Raw genomic sequence first — 12898 nt, 5'->3', positions numbered from 1 at the left:
ACTTCACATGTCTAACTATAGCCTTGGCTGATTGCAGATGTCCCTGGAATAATACATTTTAACAAGATACAGTTATTTCATTTGAAGGGAAACAGAGCAGCTAGACCCATTCCTAGAGAGATTCTCATCAGAAAAGCCAGTCATGGCATTCCAGAAATACTCAGGTACAGAAGCATGTGGAATAGAGTCACAGAATGTTAGACCATAAGAACCTGGAGAAGAAGGTCAGTCGGTCCAAATCCTCTTTGTATTCCCCAGAGCCTAGACAGAGGCCTGGAACAGAGTAGGTTCTCAAAGTTTGATAAAGAACAGGGAGAAGGGCGCCTGGGTGGCTCAGTTGGTTAAGCGACTGCCTTCGGCTCAGGTCATGATCCCGGAGTCCCGGATCGAGTCCCACATCGGGCTCCCTGCTCAGGAGGGGGTCTGCTTCTCCCTCTGCCCTCTTCCCTCTCGTGGTCTCTGTCTCTCATTCTCTCCTCTCAAATAAATAAATAAAATCTTTAAAAAAATAAAAGAACAGGGAGAAACTGAGCCAGAACATTTATGAGATTAATAAGACTCCATTTGTCCCCTGTGGCGTTGAGGTTCCATAGGACTACATGGCCCAAGAGAATGAAATCAGATTCTGAAGCCTGATGACCACGTCCCTCTTTGACAAGTGCTCGTCACCTCCACCTGCCCTGAGAGCACAGCCTTGTTTTCATAGGGCTGGCACAGTAGCCCTTACCCAGATCCTGGGACTATTAGAAAAAGCAGATGAAGCTCAGATTTTTCCAGCTGTCCTCTAGTCAGGAAGAACCATCTTCTTTTCTTTAGGAAAAAAAAAGGGGGGGGGGAAGAGAAAAAAATTAGAAATAACTGAAGTGTTTGGGATTACACTAGCACAAACACACTATGAATCACTTTTATAAAACCATTCCTATGATCTTGTTCTATCCACGGGCCAAACTGAATGCCATTATCCTATTATTGTTGTTGTTGTTTCTTATCATTGTTGATTTTCCACCCCTGTCCAAGGGCTGAGGTCAGAGACTTTAACAAACAAAGGAGTTAGAAACTCACCAACAACCAGAGTAAATTTAGAACTTGGACTTTATTTCAGATTTTACCACTTACTGTCACCTTAAGCTAGTTGCCCCCAGGAGGAAAGAGCATGATAACACTCTTCCCCTAAAGAATTATTATGACAATCTCTAGAAAGAAAGATGTACATGTTCTTATTGTTATTATTATTATTCAGGGCCCCAAATGGCTAGAGTTTGCAAACAGATTCTCATAGCCTCTCCTACTGCTATTTAGATGACAGGTATAATGGGAATATTTTCTAACCGAGTTACACCATGTTCTTCTTCCAAGACTTTTTCTTTGTAACTCATCCAACATGACCCTGGCAGGCTTTGTATAGCCAGGATCTATGTCTAATACATTACAGATACTCAAAAAACATTTCTTGTATGAGGGTGCCTGGGTGGCTCAGTCAGTTAAGTGTCCAACTCTTGATTTCAGCTCAGGTCATGATCTCAGGGTCCTGGGATGGAGCCCTGCCTCCAGCTCCCTGCTCATCGGGGAGCCTGCTTCTCCCTCTCCCTCTGCCCCTCCACTCACTTGTATTCTCTCTCTCTCTAGAATAAATAAATTCCAAACCCACGGGTATGGAAGAACATGAAAAATACTCTGTACCTGCAAATATACTCTGGGAATACACAAGTGCTGGCAAAATCCAATTGTCCATTTAGGTCATGTTTTGGTTTTAAAATTGGTTTTCCTCCATTGAGGAAAGAGAGTTAGGGGATAGAGAGGGTGAAGACAAGAGGAAGATTGGCATGCTGGTGCCATAAATCACTGGAAGGAAAGGGAGAAGGTGATAAACTAGGTCTCACTTGCAAGACAAGAGGATGAAAAGAAGTAGCAAGTTTAGAGAAACTCTGAAAAGTACCAAGACAATGGAAGACTTCACTGGGGCCGTGTGCGGGGATGGGAGAAAGATTCCAGCACAAGGGAATTTCAGAGTTAAGTGAGGAGTTAATGTTTCTCTGAATAAGCAAGCATAACTTACATGTGTGCCACCTGAAACGGGAAAGCACATTTGAATAGCAAGAGCCTCCCCAGGCCCAGAGCAGGCAATAGAAAGCAGAGGAGACCAGCCCTGTCCCCAAAGAGCATCCTGTTTACTGCCCATGCCCCCTGGGTCTCGTGGGAGAAAACGGGGCCTCAACACGGTTTCCAGTGCCTGGATCCCCCCAGACAGTTCCTTTGCTTCCGTGCCTCTGCTCAGATGGCTCAGATACCTCCATAGGGGGTGCACCCCACAGGGGCCCCCGGAGACACTTGCCTTCCTCACTTTAGGCTCTGCCCTACTGCACGGCACTCCCACCAGTTAAGGGAATGAAGGCAGTTACGGTGACCCTGTCCTCCCTTCCAACTACTCACCCATCCCCTCAGAGTCCATTTCTCCTCCTGTTGCTTCACCCTGAGCTGAAGCACTCCCCAGCAGAGTTCCCAAGCCTCTCCTAAGTTTAACCGGACCCCAAACTGCTTGCCCCCTGCCTGATGGGCACAAAGCCACACGCAGATCCAGGCTGCCTCGAGAGCTCAGCTCTGGGCCCTGGGCCTCACCACCTCAGCTTCCACCATGCCCCATCCCTTTGGCCAAGTCCTACACATTAGTCAAATCCCAAGAAGCTGCTTCCAACCAAATTCATCATCTGTTCTTCCTAGAGAATTTGCAGTTCTGCATCTTGAACCTAGCACTTAGCTTGTCATTTATCTTTTTCATTGTTACCCTTTTCTTTCTAAAACGAAATGCATTAATCTCCATCAGGGCAGGGACATGCTGCTACTCCTGTTTGTATATCCAGAGCCATAAAACATACAGTGATTTTGACAATGAGGAGGAGGAGGAAGAAGAGCTTATGCTCCTTATGATTTCTGGATACCTTTCCACACCATTGGCTGACTACATTTTACAAACCAGGCACTGTCCTCAGCACCAAAGAGGCATGATTATCCTCTTTATCCTCAACAAGCTCCTGGTCAAAAGGGCAAGACAAACATGCAGTACAATGGGTTTTAAGAGTAAAATTAGACATTTAGAGGAGGAAAGCACTTCAAAGAAGTACAGGTCAAGATAATGAGATCATACACGTCCATGATGGTCTTTCATTCATTCAAGAAAAATCCTCTGAGTATCACCACCCAAGCCCTGTGGTAAGCATTGAGCATATAACGATGCATAAGACATGACTATCATCATTGCCATTAGGAAGTTTACAATCTGGAAAGGAAGAGAAGCAAGCAGGTAGCTAATTAATTGCAGTGCTATTTGTTGAAGGGGGAGCATGCACGTGGGCTACTCTCTCTCATCTGAAAAAGATTCAAGGAAGCCATGAAGCCTGAAACCCCAAGGATGAATGTTGCCCTGTGAAGGGGGTGGATGCTGTAGGGAGAAGTTTCTGGTAAAGAAAAAGAAGGAAATCCCTCTTTCTCAGTCTAGAACTATATACCTACCTCCTCTTTTCCATGTAGTTTAGGGATAAAAAAAGAATTTAAATTCAAGAAAGGAATGAATGGCAGAGAAGACCAGAAAAAATAAAGAATTTTTGAACTGTGCTGTAAGATCGCATTGACAACACACCATCTTGATTTTATTTATTTTTTTATTTTTTTAAAAGATTTTATTTATTTGACAGAGAGAGACACAGCAAGAGAGGGAACATAAGCAGGGGGAGTGGAGAGGGAGAGGCAGGCTTCCTGCTGAGCAGAGAGCCTGATGTGGGGCTCGATCCCAGGACCCTGGAATCATGACCTGAGCCGAAGGCAGACACTTAACGACTGAGCCACCCAGGTGCCCCACCATCTTGATTTTAAAGGCAATGTGGGCAAAGCCTATAATACAATAATCTGTAGTGAGGGAAGAAAGCGACATGCAAAACTATATCTACAACTTGCCTATAACTGAATAAAAAGAAAAAATAGGGCATAGTAGCTAAATATGAAAGTCTATAAAGAAAACACTGTCAAATTACCTATTGTGTGACTCTATTTATATAATAAGAATTTGGATGTTTCTCATTTATTTTAATAATAATTGTATTGAATGAGCATGACTCACCTTGATAATAAGGGGTAAATTATTTTTTAAAGAAAATATAAATGCTGCTATCTTTTTTCATGTTATGACAGGTGTATTAATTTATTCAACAGATATATATTGAGTATCAGGCATTATTCTAAGTACTAGTAGAAAATAAAATAGGCTTAGTCTCTGTCATCATGGTGAAGGAAAAGAGACATCAGTAAATAAAGAAGTAAATATAAGTAAATTAGATGGGATTAGTAGTACAGGAAAAAATCATCCAAGAAGGGTTACAGACAGTGCTGATCTGGCAGGTCTGGAAGTTGGTGGATATGCTATTTTAGATAGGGGCTCTGAGAAGGGCTCTCTTAGAAAGACTTTCAGCAAAGTAAGGGAAAGAGACATACGCCATCTGGAGAAAAAGGAGTCCAGGCAGCAGGAACAGTAAATGCAAAGGCCCTAAGGTGACATGGAATGGGCTTGGTTCATTTTCTTCATGCACTATTGCCTAGTCTTCTCCCAACATAGTATGAGTAAAATTAAGAGCAATCAGGGAGAAATTGGTAAATATATACACACCAGACTTTATTGTATTCAAAAAATACTTATTGAGTACCTGTAAGATACCAAGCACTGTTCTAGGTGCTAGGGACCAAGCAAAGTCCAAAACAAAGTTTCTGGCCCTAATGAGGCATCACATTGTAGAGGAAACAACTATCAAGTTAAAGAAGTAAAAATTACTTTGTATGTTTCACAGTATAAACGCTAAGAAGGAAAGTGAGGCAAGGAAGAGAAAGGGGGACTGTGTGTGTGTTTGTGGGGGAGGAACCTCAGAACCTAGATGGATTCTGAAACACAGCTGAGTCCAAAAAGATGAAGGGACACGTGGCTGGTTTTCCTGGAAAATGGTGCTTCAGTGTGGCCTAAGAGTGAAAGACAAAGATCATAATTTCAAAACAGCAACAGAATTCTTCAATTCCAGACCATGGTCCATGTTTTTGCCTCCTTTTACATGGAGCAACTGGCCTGTGCTTGAGGCATGCCCAGTCACAGAGAACTTAGCTTAAGCAAAACAGAATTAAGGAATCAAATCTCCTAGAATAACAGCAATCTTAATCTACACAGCAACTCTGAGGTAAGTATTGTTATTCCCAATTTACGGATACAATGAATGAACAAAATGAAAAGTTCAGCTGCTTGTCTGAGGTCACTCAGTGGATGAGTGGCTGAACCGGGAACACCATCCCACGGTATCTGACATTTAGGGGCAAATTTAGAACCTCTGTAACATACTATACTTCTTCCATTGCCAGAACAAAGGAAACCCTTATATAATGAGTCTCATAGCAAAAGGAGGACTAAGAATCACACAATGTTTGGACTTGAAATGACTTCAAAAATCTTGTCACATACCCTGATCTTAGAGATCCAGGATGAATGGCCTGAAGCCAGTTATCAAGTGTTCTCATTTCCTAGCTGGCCTTTTCTCATACAGTGTTTTGTTAGCCGTTGTTCATGGCTCTATATCTAGATCACATCTTGACTTAAAGAGCACAGAAAAACAAAATTTCTAATAGCGTGTGTCTGGCCAGATTTTTATAGAATGCATACTCATGAAGATCCCTAGATGTTACTGTTCTAATCTGGTGGATATCTCCTCAATTCTCCTGGGCCCCACTGTTTCTAGTTATCTTAAATATAAAGAATAAACACCTTCTGCTGGGCAGGAGGCCCAATTCAAATACATCTACTTATGAGCAGAATCAAGGCAATCAAGTCTCCAGGAGAATCAACCTGACCATGCCCAGCACCAAGGCTGTCTGTTCATTTACGTACAGAGCACCACCTACCCAGATGAATGCTGTCTTTTCATTCACTCACAGGACAGGCCTTTGTTAAGAATTGCTCTGTTGCGTTGCTGGGCTACGTACTCTGGAAGCCACAAAGAAGGGTGAGACAGTCCTCATGGATGAAGGAGGCAGGTAAATGTCAACACAAAGGGCTCAGATCCAAAATAATAGACAACAGGAAGCTAACATCCATGCACTTACAGACTAATGTATTCAAGAAGCATTTCTCAGTAAGCATTTTTGGGGTAAGCTAAAGAAGAAGACTCAGAGATGGTAGAGGAGAAAGCAATGGGCTCATGAAGGGTGGGGAGAAGTGGACAGTCAGAGAAGACCATGAGAGAACCTTACCAAGGAAGCAATAAAAAGCAGAAACAAAGGCAGGAGGAAATAGGAAAGAACTAAAAGAAACCATATTCCAGAAAGACTAGAAAAGTTTCAGAGCATAAGCAACAGCGCTAAACTTATACTGGCCATATCATTATTCAGAAGGGTCCTAGAATCCACTCCATTCCACAGTATTTCAAGTATAGATTATCACTGGCTCACCACTAGCTTTCACTGGTAGCACATTCCTTGGCTTAGGAAGACTTTATACCTCTTCTAGTCAAAACAGTAATAACTAAGCCATTCATACTAATAATTCCTGAGAGTTTGATTCAGTCACAGTCCAACTTCACACCATCACGGTCATTCTTAAAGCTGGAGCCAGGTAAATATTACATGAAATAAAAATAATTTTTTATCCCCAACAAATGTTTGTTGAGCATTTATTATGTGCAAAATTAAGAGGAAAGAATGGTCTCTCCTCTTGCCCCCTCCCACCTTCATTTGAGAGGAAAAACGGAAAAAAAGGAAGAGCATAGGGTCCTAGGCCTTGATTTTATAATCTAGTTTAGGAGGCAGGTGCGTAATAAAGAAAAAGGGGGGGGGGGGGGAAGAAACAATGCTCTGAGAATCCAGAACATGAGACCGAAACCAAGAATTGAGAAACTTGTACTGGAAAAGGTAGCATTTGGTTTGGACTTTGAAGATTGGGAAATTAGAGTTGAAAAGGACATTCTGAGCCTGAAGCCCTGTTTCATCAGGCTACTAATGTCAACTGCTAAGTAAAGATAAGTAGTAATTAGCCTTTGGGTGGCAGGTGGTCTGCTGACATTCTGGCCCTTTGCTAATTCCTCCAAAGGGATTCATACCACTGAAAGGATAAGGAGCCCTTCTTCTTCCTCGAGGCCATTAAGACAGAAATTCTTGATGTAATTGCCTCATTTATAAAGAAAGAAGTTATGTTCTGGTTCTTCTGCCTGCCATTCTGAAATGAGATTTTGCTTCTCGAACCATCTTTGTCTCACTCCAGATCCATCCCCCCAAGCCATACAAGACGCCATACACCATACAGTACGCTGAATGCCCCTAAGAAGATCAAAGTGACATGAGCTCTCCCTTTCAAGATTTCAAAAAGACTCATGAGAGAGAGAGGCACACAAAGAAATACTGGCACATTGGGGCGCCTGGGTGGCTCAGTCGTTGAGTGTCTGCCTTCGGCTCGGGTCATGATCCCGGGGTCCTGGGATGGAGCCCCGCATCGGGCTCCCAGCTCCGCGGGAAGCCTGCTTCTCCTTCTCCCACTCCCCCTGCTTGTGTTCCCTCTCTCGCTGTATCTCTCTCTGTCAAATAGATAAATAAAAATCTTTAAATAAAAAAAATAATAATAAAATAAAAGAAATACTGGCACATAATAGAGCATGAGTGAGAACGCTTGTCTGAATGAAGTTCATGGAGAGATAGTGTAAAAATTGAGTGACCCCGGGGCCAGGGGAAGGAAGATCTTGAGGAGAGCCTGGCTGGAGACACTTCCCAGAGAGGGAGTTTGCCCACTAGGGATGGGTTGGATGTAGAAGAGCAGGGAGGACAGCCTTTGAAGCCACAAAGAAGCCATGTGGGTTTCCAACAGATGGTGGGTGTAATGGTACAGAAGCACGCAATGCAGGACTGAAGCGTGGCTGAAAAACTCGGGGGGGGCGGGGAGGGCCCTGCATGTCATGTAAGGGATATAAGGGAGCTTGGGCTCCACCCTGTAATTCAGTGGGAAAATAACACCTGCTTCAGATCCATAGGGTGAACTGCTAAAAATAGGAATCTACATTTTTAACAGGTTCCCCAGGTGATTCATAAATAAGTATTGATAACAATATGTAGACTAAAGAAATCTTTTTTTTAAGATTTTATTTATTTATTTGTCAGAGAGGGAGGCAGGCAGAGGGAGAAGCAGGCTCCCCGCTGAGCAAGGAGCCCGATGTGAGACTCAATCCCAGGACCCTGGGATCATGACCTGAGCCGAAGGCAGACGCTTAACCGACTGAGCCACTCAGGCATCCCATGCCGGGTGCTTTTATTTTATTTTTTTATTTTTTAAAGATTTATTTATTTATTTGAGAAAGGGAGAATGAGAGAGAGAGAGTACATGAGAGGGGGGAGGGTTAGAGGGAGAAGCAGGCTCCCCGCTGAGCAAGGAGCCCGATGTGGGACTCGATCCCAGGACCCTGAGATCATGACCTGAGCCAAAGGCAAAAACGCTTAAGTGATTGAGCCACCCAGGTGCTCATTATATCACAAACTCTAATTAAATGTTTTTGACAATTCAGAGTAATTTAGGAAGTGCCGAGACCATAATCTCACTAAGTGTCGTTCTTATAGATGACAATGAGATGACATAGCAAGAAAATTGGAAAATCGATAATTCATTCATACTTGCCTTGGATGTTAACATGAACTCTTGACATAAGGAAACTACTAAGAGAGCAGTTGATACCATAGGTGTCTCTAAAAATCTTTGATTGCAACCAGCAAGTCTCCTCGCCTGATAGATTATGTTGTCCTCTTTGGTGAATTTGAACAGTGTAACAGTTGCAAATCTGGCTTTCCTAGAATTAAAATGAGATTTACCCTGTTGTAATTACCAAAGCGGAGAGCAACAGCAACAAAAACATTACTACTCATAGCACTATTTTTATTTCTAAATAGAATTACATGAAAGCACACATATTGAAAAGTGCACTATTTAATAACTTACATTTAATAACTCTTTTCAGTTTAAATTGAGGTTTCTCAGCTTTGCACTATTGACAGTTGGGGCTAGATAATTCTTTGTCATAGGAAGGAGCTCCTGTGCTTCCCAAGTTGTGACAACCCAAAATGGTGCCAGACATTGACAAGTGTCATTTAGGACAAAATTGTCCCTGATTGAGGACCATTCATTTTAACGGAAAACCCCGTATTTTAAAAATTGAGAAATAACCATTTCTATGTTGACTTATGTAGAAGGAAAAGTGATTCTGATAGTTGTGATATTACAAACTTACAGAAACCTAGAAGAGTTTTGTGAGGAGCTAAAATAGAAAGCAAGTATGTGTTTCAAACTTGTGATTTATTCTTTCTGAACGTATTGCCCCATAATAAGAAATGGAAATGATAATACCTCTTAGAACTAGGGTGAGAGCAAATAAAACTTAAAAATATAATACAGATCAGAATGCTAGGCATATAGCAGGTGCAGAAAATGTTTGACTTTTTTTCTTTCTTTTTTTTAAGATTTATTTATTTATTTGTGGGGGGAGGGTCAGAGGGAAAGAATCTCAAGCTGACTCTCTGCTCCATGTGGAGCCCAACGCAAGACTCCATCTCAAGACCCTGAGATCATGACCTGAACCAAAATCAAGAGTCAGACACTCAACCAACTGAGCCACCCAGGTGCCCCTTTTTTCTTTCCTAAGAGATTTATGGCAGCTCTTACTGTTTTGGTTGCTTTTGCTGTGTTATGTTTTGTTTTTCTGCATTTCGGCATTACTTTGGTTTTGTAGGATTACATTAAGACTAGGTAAGTGATAGTCTTGTCTAAGCCAAACTGGAATCCAGATTTGGCTATTTGTCCAACTCTTGCTTTCAATTTTAAGGGATACCTGAAGAGATTGGAAAAAAGGGGAGGGGGCAAAAAGGAGAGAATATCTATTTCCTGCTGCTACCCTGACACCATCTTTTAGAGGAGTTAGAAAAGAAGCTAGGGAGATCATGTTCAGAAAAGGTTGTGAAAGACTCAGAACATAAGTAATGCTAAACTGACTCCATAGATTCCATTTTTCAGAAAGATCTCAAAATCCACTCCATTAGTAGAGGGCTTTCTCCCATGCGGCATTACTAAAAATGTCTAGCTTTCCATAGTCACCCATCCCGGGGTGCAGTAAGCTTTCATATCTCTTTCACCCAAAATATCAATAACTAAAACACGAATCATAATAGTGTGTGAGGAAGAGGGACCCATTTGAGTTCAGTAATGAAGTCGGACTATAAGGGAGCTTTTATATCTTTAGACCAAATTAGTCTTCAAACCTCACATTTACGTGTCTAACTATCCAGTGGATTTTCTACAAGGGCCTCAAACCAAGTAAGTTCAAAATTGTGCTCATCTTGTCTCCCCAAAACTTGTTCCCCTCCTGGACCACCTATCTCAGTGAGTATTACTGATCTCTGGTACTCTCTACTGCTCATCTCTACTCCGACCCTAAACCTGTCAAGGGTACCTTGTCTCCTTCTCTTCCCTTACCCCACGGATCTAAAAAACTTTGATTCCATTTCTTAAGTAGTTTTTAAATCTGAGTCTTCTTCCCTTTCCCAGTGGAACGCCATCCTGTTTTACAGGCATTTAACTAGTGTAGCCTGCCTCACTATCTCAGGGCAATTAGTAAAAAAAAAAAAAAAAGCCAGAATACACTTGTTTCATATTCTAATGACACGTAGCACGTGAGGATATATCTTCTACTCTTTTTTTTCATATCAGGATGCAGTGGCCCATCATGCAAAACGAGACCTGCAAAACACACTGCTTCCAGTTCTCCAAACACCAAGCTCTCTGCTTCTGTTCATGCCCATTCCCAACCCTTGGTTCCCTTATGGGAACCACTCTACTGGTTTCAGTTCAGATGTTATTTCTCCAGGGAAGATTTCCTTGGCCTGCAAAGAGAGGGTCACATGTCCTCCCAAAGGGTTTCAATTTCCTATTTATGTACAGGTCTCATGACACTGAGCTTCTTATTTCACAATTTCATTCCTAGCTCCTGGTCCACAGCATGCTGTTAATAATATTTCTTGAATAACTGAAATACTTGGCAAATGAGAATAAAATTCCAGTTGACCTGACTGCGATCCTTATATTTATCTCACTATCTCTCATATGACATAGTTATTTATTTGTTGAATAAATAGGCATACTTTTTCCATCACACACAGATCATGCAGTCTATACCCAAGCCAGTTGCCTTTATTGTCTCTGTTCAAAACAGAAAACTTTTTCTTCGCTCCAGGCCCAAGTTGGTTTTTTTTTCCTATTAAGTTATTTTAAAGAATCACAAAAAAAATGTAGCTTGCACTTGAAGTGTCCTTTTAAAAATATTTAAGCAATATTTTTAAGATATCACTGATGTAATCTGATTTTTTTCACATATTTCCTTTTTGAAAAAATCGTGGTTAAAAAAAGGACCTAACATTAGCGTTACTATCTTAACCATTTTTTTTTTTACAAGGAATGTTTAATAAGGTAGGTAACATATGCTTAACTGACATGCATTTCTGGATCACTGCAGCTAAAACAAAACACCCTATTCATTGAGTAAAAACGGCTTGTTTTATGTGTTGTATACTTCAGGGCAATTAGTAAAAAAAAAAAAAAGCCAGAATACACTTGTTTCATATTCTAATGACACGTAGCACGTGAGGATATATCTTCTACTCTTTTTTTTCATATCAGGATGCAGTGGCCCATCATGCAAAACGAGACCTCTGATTAAGCTTATATCAGTCGCAGATTTCTGTTTCATTTCCATGATCTTGACCATGAAGAGATCAATAGGTTCATTCTGGGTTTTACTGGACAAAGTGGAGTCCAGTATAGCCTCTGTTAAGACATTGGCAAGTTCAGTGTGAACCCATGTAGAGGTGTTCCCGCCACACCTATAAGTGTTTTTCTGTTCTTCTTTCTGCTTACATTGACTCACTCCAAAAACCAATGTGCCTTTTCCTTTGAAGCTTCAGATCCCTCTCTTATTATTCTGGGATAAAGACCCTAATAATAAACACACAATTACAAAACCACCTCCACACTAGAGTTCTTCAATTAGGTGCAGCTATAGTTTGAGTAAAAGATAGTTTTTGAAGGGATCATTCATTCCCTTTGATACAATTAAGTTAATATAATGTGCTGACTTTCTGAATGCATTTAAAAGGATAAACAGTCCTTTCAATGCGAGGGAAAGAACATACATCACTCTAGCACAGTGTCAAAGCCAAGGGAAGTATTAAGCCGTCTGTTTTAAGTGCACAGTTCAGTAGTGGTAAGTATATTCACACTGTGGTGCTACAGATCTCTAGAACTTTTCCATCCTGCAACACTGAAATTATATACTCATTAAACATTTATGTCCCTCCTCCCCCAGCCCTTGCCAACCACCTTTCTATTTTCTGTTTCTATGCTTTGGACTGCTTTAGATACTTCATATGAGTGGAATCATTACAGCATTTGTCCTTTTGTCACTTGCTTATTTCAGTTAGTTAGCATAGTATCCTCAAGGTTCATCTATGTTTAGTCTGTGGAAGGATTCCCTTCCTTCTTTAAGGCTGAATAATATCCCACTGAAAGGATATACCATATTTTCTTTATCCATTCATTTGTCAAAGAACATTTGGGTTGCTTCTACCTCTTGGCTTTGTGAATAATGCTGACATAAACATGGTGTACAAATATCTTTTTGAGATCCAATTTTGAATTCTTTTGGACATTGGAAAGTTCAGGACATGTGTTTTTCAACTTCATTATGTATTTTTTGAGCTTATTCCTTTCACTTAGCATTCTGTGTGTGAAATACAACCAAATTGTTTCATGTAGTTCAGATAATTTTAATTTCATTCTTCTATATGATATTCCATT

At 41.1% G+C, this 12898-nt stretch overlaps 1 non-coding gene across 1 annotated transcript; it reads right to left on the bottom strand.

Annotated features, from left to right (window-relative positions):
* Positions 1 to 12165: 12165 nt before the first annotated feature.
* On the bottom strand, positions 12166 to 12295 carry LOC118025864. Its single transcript, XR_004683425.1, has one exon. It is a non-coding gene; the product is annotated as a small nucleolar RNA SNORA22 (small nucleolar RNA).
* Positions 12296 to 12898: the final 603 nt, after the last annotated feature.

This window comes from Mirounga leonina, unplaced genomic scaffold (genome assembly GCF_011800145.1).
Source record: "Mirounga leonina isolate KUSES-001 unplaced genomic scaffold, KU_Mleo_1.0 Mir_201, whole genome shotgun sequence".
Taxonomy (NCBI): domain Eukaryota; kingdom Metazoa; phylum Chordata; class Mammalia; order Carnivora; family Phocidae; genus Mirounga; species Mirounga leonina.
Note: the sequence above shows the minus strand (reverse complement) of the source record. Positions and strands in the feature narration are given on the sequence as shown.